This window comes from Bactrocera tryoni, unplaced genomic scaffold (genome assembly GCF_016617805.1).
Source record: "Bactrocera tryoni isolate S06 unplaced genomic scaffold, CSIRO_BtryS06_freeze2 scaffold_7, whole genome shotgun sequence".
Lineage (NCBI taxonomy): Eukaryota > Metazoa > Arthropoda > Insecta > Diptera > Tephritidae > Bactrocera > Bactrocera tryoni.
Window position 1 is genome coordinate 6,498,564 of NW_024396366.1, and position 14,611 is coordinate 6,513,174.

Genomic DNA, 14,611 nt, shown 5'->3' on the forward strand with positions numbered 1-14,611 from the left:
GGATTGGCAGATCACTTGGGATCATCGGAATCCTCGGTATATGAGTTAGCTATTAAATTGTCCTTCAATTTTTTGGAGAGCCTTAATTCCTCAAAAGCGTAATTGAAATTCCAATTTTTAAAGCCAATTCATGAGGTGGCAGTCCAGTCCAGATAAATGTTCGGTAATGAATTTAAAAACTCCTGAGGATTGGTTGAAAAATCAATTTAAAAAAAATTCAAATTGGTGCTCAAAAACAAGGACAGTTGGAAACTTAAGTTCCTAAGTGAAAAGGGAATTAAAGTGTTTGTTCCTTTATATACTACTAATAAAAAAAAACCGCTTGTTAATATTACAAGGGTTTCATTTATGATATATGTACGTTAGGATGTGTCATTCTGAGTCAACCTTTTTTTTTTCAACTGAAAAACAGGCTAAAAACCTTCGAAAATGTGAAAAAGAAAGTCACTTAAAAGATGAGCTCTTAATATTAATATTAAGAGGTGCCTATTTCAAATTTTCTGTTTTCCATATAAATTACATGGAAAAATAATAATTTTTTTTGTGGTGGTTATTGTGCGGAGGTTATTATATGTGCACGCGATGGCTGCCAGTAGGGATGGTAAACTCGATTCCGATTCTACCCGAAAAACGAGTTTTCTCGTAAAATAATCGATTTTCCCAATGTCAAGAATCGATTCTTAATTGACTTCGACTACTGAAGATCGATTCCGAAAAATCGATTATTTTACGAGAAAACTGGATTTTCGCGTAGAATCGGAATCGAGTTTACCATCCCTACTGGCAGCCATCGCATGCAAATTATTTTTAGGCACTGGTGCGCTTTATTCAGGCTCGATCAGAACTAAACTCTAAAACATTCTTACTCTTAAGTCTAAGCCTAAGCCGTCCTCACTGTCGTCGCTGTCGTTGCTATGTTTTGTCAGATGCAGTGTCAGCGAATCCCACGATTACGCCGACTTGCGTGTAGTGTAAGTCGTCGCTTGTTTGCGCTATATTTGTGCTGCGCCAGCGGATCCCACGGCTACGCTAGCTTGTGAGTATCGTTTGTTGTTGCTTGTCGTTGGATCATAACTCGGGCCGTTGGTCATGGATTGGGGTGGTGTTAACGTTCAGCATTGCTTGAAACGGATGTTAGGCAGACAATGCTGAGTTGGTGTTTTGGTGGTTTGCGTTTCGAGTTAACTCCTCCCTTCCTAAGTGGGAATCGTCCACGATTCTCTCGGTGACCTCTCTTACTAAGACATTCATTGCCTTTTTCGCGGTGTGTTTTTTATATTTGCTTAGAGCAAGTCGCAAGATTACTAGGATAAAGAATGATGCTATCGTTACTATAAAAAGCAATGTTGTTGAGTTGACTTCTCCTCGAAGAGCGCCAATATGACTGATATTTTCCGCATTCATTTCATGAAGATAGTTCAAACTCAATGTCTCTATATGTCCTAAAAGATTGACTCTTTGAGCCGTTGGAGTGCCAGGAGTACGAGTAGGAGTATGATTTCGATTGTGATACTCGGTCCCATTTACCTTTACTAACTAATCGAAAGTCAAAAGGTAAGTACCGCTGACGGTTCTGCTATCTCCTTTTTCAACCTCTATCGTTGTTGTGGCATTGTTGATAATGACACTGCCGTCATCGATTTCTGTGAAGCCCTTATCATGATTGGTAGTAGTTCAACAATTTGCTACAGCACCTGTGAATAGTTGCTGACAACAAGTAGGGGTTGTTTGCTTCTTGCAAAAAGTTGCAAAAGTTGATTTTTCACATTTAACAGCATACGCTTCGTTTCCGCACTCAGCGACGGTATTAGTATCCCCAAAGTGTAGGACTCGTCCTTCGTGAGGCACGGCGAATAAACTATACTTTTTACAAACAACTTGAGGGATTGGAGACTTAACTACAAAGTACAAATTATTCTTATTTTGTAAAGTCTTAATGCTAGACATTCCTATTATTTCTATTATGGTTATGTTAGTCGAGTGCTCATTGATAATATTATTGATATCACTATTATCTAATATTATTGGCTTCACTAGGTTCAACTTAGCTAGGGCTATTGAGATTGTGATTGATTGCAGTTCGAGGATTATTACTCTATTTCCTGCAGGTATTGTTTCGTAAAGATGACCTGTGTCTATTGCTTCCTTTCTTGTTGAGTTTATAATTGTGTTTATTGTTTGCGTGATTTCCAAGATTTTTTGCTGAATATGCGTATTAATTTTGTACTGTCTGTTATTAGAGTCAATGAGCATATCCTGTCTTAGTTGTAGTCTTTGGAAATCGTCAAAGTCAGGGGTGCCGGCGACGACTTTTAGTGCAGTACCTAAAAAGTTTAAGCTTCGAGCCTGTCGATGGTGAATGTCAACGGTTCGAAGTAAAGTCTCGATGTATTTTATGTCTGCTTCTACTATTTTCTTCATGTGTGTCAATGGGAAAAGGTCCATAAATCCTGCTGTCTCGTCTTTCAATGTTGCATATAGTGTCAAGTTGGTAAAATGCGTCAAATAACCGTAATGTTCCCATACTATTGCGTTTCCGTCCAAAATTGGGATGTAGTTGGAGTTGGTGTAGTCAGTTAGCTTTTGTGTGAAAGTGGTCGTCAATTGGAATGTCGATATTATCCTGTAATTTAAAATACAAGACTTAAAGTAATAAAGTGATTAATTAAGGTGGACGAAGGTTGTCTTTGTGGACCCTTCTCCCCTTTATAAGAACGGTTGTGCCTAGGTCCTGTTCGACTACTTCTTCTGTAAATAGTGTTGAGAGTTTATTGCCTAGCCTTCGATTAATTTTCACTAGGATCTTGTCGCCAACGTTATACGTCACATTCTGACGACCCTTATTATGGTATTCGCGATCACTGGCCTGTGCTTTTTCGACTAGTTCCGTAATGTTAGCTGAGCTGGGATGAAGGATGTCGGGGCGTTGGCGATTTCCACAATGTTGTAATTTAGCAAAGTTGATTTTATAGCGCTTGAGTTAAGTGACTTTTCGTTGTCACAATATACATATAGTTTTAACGTTTGGAAAAATACTTATTAGATGTAGTATAGGTGGTTTTACGTCTATGATGACGCAAGTTGGAAAATATTTCTGGTCTGTGGAGAAAATATCGACGTGTAATATTTCACCAGGATTACATGGAACCGGTGTTGCCGCAATAACATGCTTCTTTGGATGTCTAATATATTTAGACTTTGAACATATTCGGCAATTTGCTACTATTTCCCTTGCCTTTTTATTCATCTTCGGGAAAAAATAGTCAGCCAAGATCTGCTTTACATTTTCTTGCGCTGCCCTATGAGCTCTGTTGTGTTCAGCAAATACAATTTCTTGTTGATCACTTTCGCTGAAGATGTCCGTAACCATCTTTTCGGTATGACGGAATCTTACGTTGGGGTGAAGTTCTACCAGTCGGTGTTGAATTTTTGCCAACACTGGTAGGCTTCAATGTATTGCGTTAACTACGCCATCATTAATGACTTCTTGCAGCGTTTTTAGTAATGACTCTACGTCGCAAAATGAAATACACGTCTGCTTTTTGAACCAAATATTATAAATGTCTGTTTTGACTGGCTTTCGCTTTCTTGAAGAATTATCTGGTTTCTATAGCAATTTACGGGCTTATCCACCGTCTCTATAGTGTAGGTCAGTGACTCCTCACTGTGCTGTTTGGACAACGCGTCAGCGACATGGTTTTCCTTTCCTGGTTTATAGAAAAGTTTTGCGTTGAAGCTTTCTATTAGAGACTTCCATCGTTTGATTTTTGCGTTCGGGTTTTTATCAGAAACTGCAAACGTCAGAGGCTGGTGGTCAGTGTAGATATTCAACTGGTTAAGACCGTACAGGTAGTTCCTCAAAGTGTTAAGAGCCCATACCATCGCCAAGAGTTCTCTTTCATTTGTTGCCAAATGCTCTTTTCTATCTCTAAGTGTTCTTGAAATCATGGTAATGGGTTTTTTCTCTTGTGAACGGACGGCCCCCAAACCCCTTGAGGATGCATCGGTTGTTAAGTCAAATGGTTTAGTGAAGTCGGAATATGCTAACGTGACATCTTCTGATGCCCGCATTTCTCTAAGTTTATTAAATGCATCTATACCTTCTGGTGCTAGTTGAATTTTAATTTTTTTGGACTGTGTGGCACTTAGTTTGCCATTTTCTCCCTTTAGCATATCAGTCAGATGTTTTGCAAGGTTGGCAAAATCTTTAATGAAACATCGATAGTAGCTAGCCAATCCAAGAAAGGAACGTAGTCCTCGAAGAGTGGTTGGCTGCTCATAACATTTGATTCCATTGACTTTATCGGGGCTTGTTTTCACACCTCACCTTGAGACAACAAATCCTAGGTATTCTACCTCGGTCTTGAAGAATTTCGATTTTTCGGCAGATATTCTCATATTTGCCTCATGGAGACTCCGCAAAACCCATTCGATATCTTTTAAATGGTCTTCTGCCGTTTTTCAATAGACAATTACGTCGTCAACGTAAACGTGGCAGGTTTTGCCAATTTGCTCCCTGAGGACATCGTCGATAGCTCTCTGGAAGATGCTTGGGGCGTTTCTTAGCCCAAAAGGTAAACGACAGAATTCATATTTACCATTGTTAATGGAGAAAGCGGTTTTCTCCCTGTCTCTTTCTGCTAGCTCGATCTGGTGAAACCCAGATTTAAGGTCGAGGGTGGTAAAATATTGTGCACCTCTTAAGTTTGACAAGATTACCATTGCGTTTGGCATAGGGTATTTATCTTCGACTGTGACCTCATTCAGTTTCCTGAAATCAATCACAAGACGTTTCTTCTTATTTCCGTTTGATCTACTCCCTTCTTATCAACGACCCAAATTGGGTTATTGTAAGGGGACCTTGAGGGTCGAATGCTACCATAGACGAGAAGTTCAGCCACTTCTTTGTTTACAAAGTCGGCTACACCCATAGGATATGGGTAAAGTCTCGAGTAGACCGGTTCATCGGTTTTTGTTCTGATTGTACCAATTATATTAGTGTTGAAGGGTAGTGACTCGTTAGGGTCAGCAAACGCCTTATTTCTACTTTTGATAATTTCACAAAATTGCTCACGAACTGAAGATGGAATTTCTTCACTTTTTATGTCGATAAAGTTTACATTTTACATTCATGGAACAAGAGCTTTTCAGTTCCAGAATCGTGCTTTATTGTACCCGTACTGAGGTCTAGTTGGGCGTTTACCTGATTGAGCAAATCGAGCCCAATTATGCCGTCGAATGTTGTTATATTTGGTAGTATAAAGAAATCTGCAGTTACGCCAAACATCTTAATTCTACACTTTTGTGTTACAGGACTATTGCCGTGCAAAAACTTTACTATAAATGGTGTGGACGCTGGAATTATATTTTTTAGCTCAGGTATTGGTTTGATGTAATTTTTCGAAGCTCCTGTGTCCACTAATAATTTAATTTTTTTTTTCTCGATAACCTACTCCTCGCTCAATCCACGGGAGTAGGGACGTCCCCCTAAAAAATTGCTCCTCCTCGAGATCTTCAGCTTCATCTTCGGCTTCCTGATTATAAGTTGCCTCACTAACCTTTTCTTGATTTAAGGTATTAATGCGTTGCATCTTTGGTCCAGTAACCCTATCTGAATCTGCCTGTCGTTTTCCCTGCTGTTGATTTGAACTATAACCCTGTCTACTATTACTTTGATTCTGTTGTTGGTATTGGTTGGCTCTCTGTAATGGTTCCCTACGCCAATTTACATTTTGTCTTAGTCTTGAAACCGATGGGTCAACGTCCATGGGAGTCACTTGTTCTTGCTTGTTAGTCCTAGTATCATTTGTTCTGTGCTGTTTATTTGCAAAATGCGGATTTTTTTTGTTGCTGTTGCATTTTTTCTCCGAATTATTGTTTATTCCTAGTTTATATTGGTCTTCAATAGACGTTGCGAAATTTGAAGCAAATAAGTACCTTTCCTTATTTGACTCCACCTCCTGGGCTAATGCCAGAGCGCTAGGTAGGTCTTTAGGGCGAGAGGCAAATAGTATGTCACAAGGTCCTTTAAGGCGTGATATAAAAACTCTTAAAGCGTCCGCTTTATATTTTTCGCAAATTGATTCTGATACTTGACCCTCATGGGTCATTATGGTTTTATTCGTGAGGAGAGTTAATATTTTCTCAACCTAGTCGAAGTATCGACGCACAGATAGGTTACCCTGTCGTAAGGGGGATAATTGTTGTTCGATTAAATATATCGGTCGTTTGTCTGCGTACGTAAAGTCTAGTCTCGCGATTATTGCGTCGACATTTAAAACAGTGTTGAAGGATGCCAAAATGGCATCAGCAGAAGCTTTTATTATACTCTCGCAAAAAAGTGGCTAAGGAGAGTATTATAGTTTTGTTCACATAACGGATGTTTGTAAGTCCTAAAACTAAAAGAGTCAGATATAGAGTTATATATACCAAAGTGATCAGGGTGACAAGTAGATTTGAAATCCGGATGTCTGTCTGTCCGTCCGTGCAAGCTGTAACTTGAGTAAAAATTGAGATATCATGATGAAACTTGGTACACGTATTTCTTGGCTCCATAAGAAGGTTAAGTTCGAAGATGGGCAAAATCGGCCCACTGCCACGCCCACAAAATGGCGGAAACCGAAAACATATAAAGTGTCATAACTCAGCCGTAAATAAAGATATTAAAGTGAAATTCGGCACAAAGGATCGCATTAGGGAGGGGCATGCAAAGGTTATGTTGAAAATCACTAAAAGTGCGTTAACCGACTAACAAAAAACGTCAGAAACACTAAATTTTACGGAAGAAATGGCAGAAGGAAGCCGCATCCAGGCTTTTTTTAAAAATTGAAAATGGGCGTGGCGTCGCCCACTTATGGACCAAAAACCATATCTCGGGAACTACTCTACCGATTTCAATGAAATTCGGTATATAATATTTTCTTAACACCCTGATGACATGTACGAAATATAGGTGAAATCGGTTCACAACCACGCCTTCTTCCAATATAACGCTATTTTGAATTCCATCTGATGTCTTCTCTGTATAATATATACATTAGGAACCAATGATGATAGCGGAATAAAACTTTACACAAATACGGTATTTGAAAAATATGTAAATGACTGATAATGAAATCTCGATTATCACTTTATCATGCGAGAGTATAAAATGTTCGGTGACACCCGAACTTAGCCCTTCCTTACTTGTTTTATTTCTAATTATACCAACGTCAAATTCTGGTAATGATTTTACCAGATCAAGAGGTTCGTCACACTTTACGTTCGGTAATATTTTTACCGGTTGGTATATTTTTGGCGTTTGACCAGTGGTCAATGCAGTCATTTGCTCCGTTAATCGTTGGAGCTTAACCTCAAAAGTCTGTCTTTGTTGTTCAAGAGCGCTTGAGACGGCTACTTGAACCACTGCGGTTACCTGATTTGATTCTATTTTACTGGTCACCTGTAGTTTAATAATTCTTTCGAAGAGGTTTTCTAATTCTGAGTCACTCATAGACTTGGAAATTAAAATTGAATAGACTTGTAACCGTTCCTATAGTCGAATCAATCAATCACACTCTTTTGTTGACATGGGTAGAAAATTTCAGTTATTTATTACAATTTTCTTCACAAATTCTGTTTCTTTTTTATTAAACTCTGGAAAATTTGTTTCACAAAATTTTATGATTAGCTCCTTATTTTCTAAAATAAATTTCTTTCCGTCTATTTTGAAAACTTAGTTTTAATTCAAAAGATATTATAATATTTTTACTTTAATAAGCACTCTACTTACAATACTCGAAACATGTTTTTTATTATAAACTGCTTTCTGAAGAATCCTCGGATCCTTGGAGTCCTTGTAGAATACGTTTTTAAAGATTGTAGCTATTCTCTGTGAGTCCTTGTAGGATACGTTTTTAAAGATTGTAGCGATTCTCTGTGAGTCCTTGGGTCCCTTGAAGTCATTAAAGACACTCCACCGCAAAATACCTTGGTGATGTTTACTTTCTGGAGAATCCTTCGTATCTTCTTTACCCGGTTGGGCTCCAATTACTTTTAGGCACTAGTGCGCTTTATTCAGGCTCGATCATAACTAAACTCTAAAACATTCTTACTCTTAAATCTAAGCCTAAGCCGTCCTCACCGCCGCTGCCGTCGTCGCTGCTGTCGTCGGTGTCGTTGCTATGTTTTGTCAGATGCAGTGTCAGCGATATTTGTGCTGCGCCAGCGGATCCCACGGCTACGGTAGCTTGTGAGTATCGTTTGTTGTTGCTTGTCGTTGGATCATAACTCGGGCCGTTGTTCATGGATTGGGGTGATGTTAACGTTCAGCATTGCCTGAAAAGGATGTTAGGCAGACAATGCTGACTTGGTATTTTGGTGGTTTGCGTTTCGAGTTACCTTGCACATATAATAACCTCCGCACAATAACCACCACAAAAAAAATGATTTTTTTCCATGTAATTTATATGGAAACAGAAAATTTGAAATATGCACCTCTTAATATTAATATTAAGAGCTCATCTTTTGAGTGACTTTCTTTTTCACATTTTCCAAAGTTTTTAGCCTGTTTTTCAGTTGAAAAAAAAGGTTGCCTCAGAATGACATACCCTAATTTACGTATTAGTTGCAAACAAAATTTACCAAGTTTTAAGCATTCAAATCTTGTATTGTGTATGGCGATAACAAGGCGAAATGTTTTGATTAACCCTCGTTGATATGTAAATTTTGGTTGTTAGATTCATTAGTTTCACCTTCTTCATTTATACATTCATTAATGTAAAATCTTTCGTCTTTTCCTGTAGAATATTTTGCAGTATCCGACAAACTAATATCCCCTGACATGCAAATTTCAGGAAACGGTTGCTTTGTATTTATATTTAAACTATTGAACCGTCCTTTTATTAAATCAAAGCAATGTTCAATTCTAATTCGATACTGGCTAAAAGTTCTGTTGACGAGATATTGTTGTTGCAAAGTGCCTTCCGTTGCATTTGCAACGGAAATAATGAGTGACTTATAGTGTTTGGCCCTTGTTCGTCGAGAGAGGACTTTACTTCTCAATTGCCTGCTCAGTCCGAAGTAGCACCTGATCGCTAAAGTTATTCTGTGTTGGATTTCGAGGCTGATGTTGTTGTTGGTATCAATACTGGTTCCAAACAAAACGAAATTATCTATGACTTCGCAGTTATGACTGTCAACAGTGACGAGGTATGTCTTGAGTGTGACGACCGTTTGTTTAATAATAGGGGATATTTCGTCTTGCCCTTGTTCACTAGAAGTCTTACGTCACATGTTTGTACCGAACATCGTAGAAACGCTGCAGAAACTATAAAGTAATACATATTGTAACGGATTTTCCGATAAAGTCTAGTTTGAAATTCTCTCTAGTGTTCGAGCTTATTACTCGTTATTCGAGTTTACAAGTTATTGCTTGTAGCTCTTTCCTAAGCAGTACTCCAACTAGAATTGTCTCTGTTGCATAATCTGGCAGCCCTTATATGGTGGTCAGCTGTTGATTTTCCAGGCCTAAAGCCACACTGAAAAGATACATTCAGTTTGTTGACGGTGGGCTTTAATCTTTCACACAATACGCTCGATAGAACCTTATAAGCGATGTTAAGGAGGCTTATCCCACGGTAGTTTGCGCAGATTGTGTGGTCTCCCTTTTTGTGAAGAACTGAAGAAATTATTTTAAATGAAACCATTTAATTTTAACTGGAACCGGCGAGCAACATATTATGTGGTTTTATTTAACTATAAATAGTTGGGCATAACATAGAGAATTTATGTTTAGTGAAAACATAAAAACAAATAAGGAAGGTTAGGTTCGGGTGTAACGTTTTACACTCTTACAACTTGCAGGAATCATAGTTCAAGAAATTCCTTCAGGCGTTGGGAAAACTTTATGTTAAAAAATATTGCGAAAGAATTCAACGATCACTATTCAAATTAGACTTTTTCTTGATTTATATTGAAGGCCACTAACTTTGACTTAATTTTATAGTTATATTTTACTTCGTGTCATTCTAAAATGTGAGATAAACTCGGTCGAGGAGGCCAAATTTAGCATATTTAGTCGATGTGGAAAACGTTAACCAGAGCATCGAAGTTCGTTATATTGGGGATATGAGGTTTAGACCAATTCCATCATAATTCAGCTCTAAACCATATAATTAAAGAAAATAAACTTCTCTATGTTCATTAGAATTTTACACATTTTGATCATTTTATATATTGGGGTGAGAAGGAATCAAGATGACCTCATTACTTTTAACATTTAAACATATAAAATTAGTTGGAATAACGAAAATCATTATATGGGATTTGGAAGTAGTATGGTCTCGCTTTTATAGTATCTATTTTATGCAAAACTGCATTCAATTAACATGCCACAGACAAACAAAACGCTTCTAGGGTTTCATCAAGGGTCCCTACATACATTCACTAATCAGATGGAGTAAAGGCAGCCGGATGTTCAAAAAGCCTGATAGTAATTATGTAAGAACTAGGTCAAGTTTTCGCTCAATTTCATCAATTTCAGACACAAAAATACACTCTTAGGAGTAAAAATGATTTCTCAATTTAATTAAGATAATTTACATATTAGCCAATAAAAGTAGTATAAAGACACCCGAAAGTTCGAAAGTCTTTACTTAAGGGACATGTGGGCCAAGGGAGGTATTGATTCGATTTCGGTACCTAGCGGCTTAAACAGTTTCGGTTCGATTTTGTTTAAATCTTTTCTTTTCTTTCCTTTGGGTTGGTTTTATCTCGGTATATTAATTGCTGCTTGATTTGTACACCGGAAAGTGAAAAAATAAAAAGGAATTTAAAATTTTGTTCTATGGAAAGTAGGCGTGGTTATGTCCAATTACGCCCATTTTTACACTGTGACATAGGAATGTTAAAATAATGTCATAAACAGAATTTGTTTGAAATTGTTCGAGCAGGTCTCGAAATAAGTGATTTCACTAAACAGGGCGATTCCACTCCCATTTTCCAAATTTTTACCCGGCTCTTACAAAACTGTCCATTGCATTATTCTTTGCTTCTAATTATTTTACCCAATACTTTAAACGCAAATATTTCAAAAACCAAAGTCAGCGGCAACTATATGTATATATTTTCGTAATGTGGAGAACTTCCTCTATGCGCACATAGCCGTTTAAACAATAGTAATATTTATCGATTACAGGGCAAAAAAAACGTCTTTACGCACGATTACGATATTTTTGGCACCGCGATCTGAAGGTATGGGCAGATAGAGGAGGTCCTCAGAATTAAAAAATGTATGTATACACATATACCCACCTAAAGCTTCTAGTTTTTGAGATAGTTTTTTTTCAACAATTTCATATAAGAAATTAACATTCATAGTTTGTGTGTTTACATTCATGACAAAGACCTGTGTTGCCACATATTGTGTTGTGAAACACTATTGAAAAATTTTCCGTTTACCATTTTTTTCTTTCATATAGACTATATATCATATACAATTTAATAAATATAGATATGGTGATAAGTTATATAATTTTTTTTGCATCGGCCGTCTTCAGCTTCAAAAAAATAACTTTGGTTGATCCAAATCCGGGAAAAAAAATAAGCCTGTCGGTCCAACACCAGAGTGTTCAGAGTTCTTTTGTGTCGAACTTCTTTCGGCACTAAATAATAATAAAAATTATAAACACAAAATTTTTTTTATTTGTTTTTTCACTACACAAAATGTGGTAACACTAATATTTGTAATAAATGTAAAGACACAAATTTTTGAAACTGTAGGTGTGCTAAATATTTTTTAAAGTATATTTATTTTCTTGAAAAACGGTGTAATTATAAATATGTTAATTGAAAAAGGTGTGCAATTTGAGTTAAACATAGTGAAATAGCGTGTATTACTTTCAGAAATTTTTGAAGTTTGAATACAAATATTTCGAAAACTAAGAGTCTGAGATGGGTATACATTTTTAATCCTGAGGTTTTCCTCTATCCTTCCGTACCATCAAATCACGGCACCAAAAGAATCGTAATATTGCTCAAATTTCAGAAGCCAAATCGATTGTAAAAGTTTAATGCCCGGTTTCACAGTCCATACTTAAGTTGTGCCTAAATAAAATCTTAGCTAAGTATTGTTGCAAACTGAGTGGTCGTTTGCGTTTCACAGTCAATGCTCACTTTCTATAAAATTTTATTATGATATATGGCAACGTTATGGGCAACATATGTTTTACAAATGTCATTCATAAAAATATGTTTGAAATATTTAAATTATAACAGACAATACATAAATTTGCGAGGAAAATTATATCAAAAATTGATGAAAACAACAAAAGAACCCCAAATTTCATCACTAGCGAGTCGGAGCACCTATGGGAACTGAAGGAAAAGTATAAGCTGTTATTGAGTGCAAACGAACGGACACTTGCCCTACGCTACGAAAGATGTCGCTGAAAATTCAAAGCAAATTCAAAACAAAAATCAGCTGTTATTTAAGCACTGCTTAAGTCTCCCCTTTTCAGTACTTAAGCATTACATAAGTATGAACTGTAAAACAATATTTTCCTGTTTTATCTTAAGTTCAACATAAGTATGGACTGTGAAACCGGGCATAAGTATTTGAAAACTATGTTCGTGTTAAATATATGTAATTAAATAGGAATTGCTTGCATTTCGTGCGAATCAATTTGTTATGAAAAATATATAAACTTGAAAAGCAATAATCTACAATCCCCTTCACATTTAAGCGGAATGGAAATGGGTATTTTAAACAATTTTCATTATTTTTATAGACTAATACCGGAGCAAATAGAGCATTGATTTTGTTTAAAATAGTATCTCCCGATTTCGGGACAAAATGGGTATGTACCTATAGAAGAGGTCCTCCACATCAAGAAAGAATTTTTAACTTTCCAACACTCCACTAACACTTCACTAATTCCTTTCTACCCATTTTTTTATATTAAATAGTTCAAAAATAGCTTTTATTTAATATTTAACCTTTATTCAATTGCTTTGGTTCACACAATAACAAAAGGGTTGCATTCTAACAAATAATCAGTGTTACCTTATGTACATATTTTACAAAAGAACCAAAAGAAATAAAGAAAACAAATAATACTCCAATGGCAGGAAATAAATAACACATTATTAGAATCGCATAGAATCCACTTGTGCATTTGACGCCTGGTCGGACCAATTCTTGGCCGCTTTTAGTTCTTTCGCGTTTAACTCCTCTTTGCGTTAACAGCTTTTCAACACCGTGATTTATCAAGATAATGAAAATTCCGAAATCATAAGATAATGAATTTTGTATTGACGGTATAATTTTTCTTTCAACCATTTCCTTATTGTATGAATAAAAGGATATTAACGAAAGTTAAATATGGAATTAAAGTTATTTTTGCAGTATTTAATACAAAGCAAATGTAAAGAACCGAATTAGTGAAGTGTTAGTGGATATAAAACATACATGGGCGTTTTGACTCACATGAGCAGTTACTCTCAGCACACGTATTCTTACGCTCTTATTTCAGTCGCTATTGAGAGCGAAAAAACCAGTTTTGCACTGTGGGATAATGAATTGATTTTCCTGCCAGTTGCGCTGCAGACAGCAACGAGGTAACATAGGTAGTCGGTATGTTGATGTTTTTTTATGCCCTAGTATATTTTTGCCCTATTTGAAATGTATAACATAAATAAAATGTTGTAATTTCAGATACCTTTGGTGGGGTAAATTGGGAGTTGACTACTTTTACTAGCAAACTAGTTAGCGGAAATTTTAAGATAAAGTTGAAATTGTGAAGTTCTCGCGTCCAAAAACACCTTCGCTTTGAAATATATTCACTTACATAAAGATTTTCGTCAAAACGGGGTTGTTTCTGGGCGCCCCAAGAAATTAATTTTTTTTATTTATATTATTTTGAATGCCTACATTAATTTTTTTCTTTTGTGACACTTTCTTATTAAAATTGCATTCGATAAATTTCTAGTAGTTAACCTGCTTCTGTGCTTGGAACAGATGAATTTCATATCAGAAAAAATGTGTTCACAAAAGAATGTTGAGGGGAAAAATGATAAAACCTTGAGGGAAATTTCTTTAAGCTGCGGATAAAATGGGCTTTCTAAGCTCCTCCAGAAATCGGTAATATCCTTTTTATCATTGAATGACATTTAACTTCTAAGAATTATTAATTCTTACTGGATTTTTAATTCATATTGGTTTACATCACATTTAAACGGGTTTACAAATATATCGATTAAAGGTTGAATTTTTCGGAAGTCCTCAAATCTGTCCTCAAAGTTAAAAAATAGAGTCTCTAACAACTGAGTGTGCGCACGTTTTACACTTAAGCCATCAGTACTGTTCATGAGGGAGCAGGCTTGTGGAAAACTTGAATAATCTTCGTCTTTGATCTCAGAAAGCAATAAAAATAAAATAGTTTGAAAATGAGTGTTTTCTTTGAATAAATCGTTTTCAACTTGGAAAACCCAATCCTTATACTTCTGCAAAAGAGTATTTTTTTTTCAAAAAACATATTATCTCTTTCAATACCCTCATATTTCTCAAAGTATTTATGGAAGGTATTATAGTGCCTCCTAAAATTATATCCCCGGGTCCCCTTTACACACATAT

The 14,611-nt window shown here is 36.2% G+C and overlaps 1 long non-coding RNA gene across 3 annotated transcripts in view; it reads right to left on the reverse strand.

Moving 5' to 3' along the window:
* LOC120781602 overlaps positions 1-14,611 on the reverse strand; it is a 91,202-nt gene that overhangs the window by 65,670 nt on the left and 10,921 nt on the right. The gene's annotated exons all lie outside the window — the stretch shown is intronic.